We start from the raw sequence: 971 nt of genomic DNA, 5'->3' as shown, positions 1-971 counted from the left end.
CTGTGCAGAAGTGCCAGTGGTCGCCTGAGTCAACATATAACAAAATTGTAATATATATCGTCTATCATCTGATCACAAATAGAAAAAATTAAATATGAAAAATAAACAGATATAAAATAAATGAAATTAGATGATAAACAGCGTGGATCATCTACAATAAAGATAAATATAGGCTAGTAATAGACAAGTGTCATAATAGCGCTCACAAGTGGGGAACATGGCAAAAGATGACCCAATCCATAGACACAATGCCAAATTTGGGAACACGAGCCGGTCAGCCCTGTGAGTAAATTGAAAAATACGCAATAGTGCACTACTTTGACTGTAACCATAGGTAACGAAGGTCGGGGAAAATAAGTCCACATTCAGCAATAGATACAATATACAAGAGAAATAAAGGAAATATGAAACTGCTCTAATACACCTGTATAGCATGCCAGAAAGAAGTGTTGGGAAGAGTTCTAATGGCAATGGAAATAACCACTGGCACCTATATGAAAGGATACATATATATAGCTCTGAAGTGAGATGTGAATAGCGCTACCTTGTATATGATAAGTAGCAGTAACAGAAAGCATAATTGAATGAGTGAAAGAATATATTAAATGTAAATAGATATAGATATAGAGGTATATATGCAGATGACAAATCACAAATATACATGTGAGAGATCATGAGGATCAAGAACGATTGAGGATAGACCCAGGTGAGAATGCAACTACAAAAGATCCCAGATGGTAGCTAATAAATAAAGTGATATATATCTATAAAGGTATAGTGAACCTACGTCAATCAATATACATGAGATCATTTCCATAGTTGAGTCCGTTGGGTGCACGGGAGTCCAGAGACAGTATCCAGAATGCCTCCCGTGACATCACCAGCCGGGCCCAATCACCTCCCTTACGTGGTTGTGCGACTTTTTCTATGCCCACAACGGTAGTAGTCGAGGGATCACCAACGTGGGCCTC

This window comes from Hyla sarda, unplaced genomic scaffold (genome assembly GCF_029499605.1).
Source record: "Hyla sarda isolate aHylSar1 unplaced genomic scaffold, aHylSar1.hap1 scaffold_2132, whole genome shotgun sequence".
NCBI classification, from domain to species: domain Eukaryota; kingdom Metazoa; phylum Chordata; class Amphibia; order Anura; family Hylidae; genus Hyla; species Hyla sarda.
The sequence above is the reverse complement of the archived record's forward strand: the minus strand, read 5'-3'. Positions refer to the sequence as shown.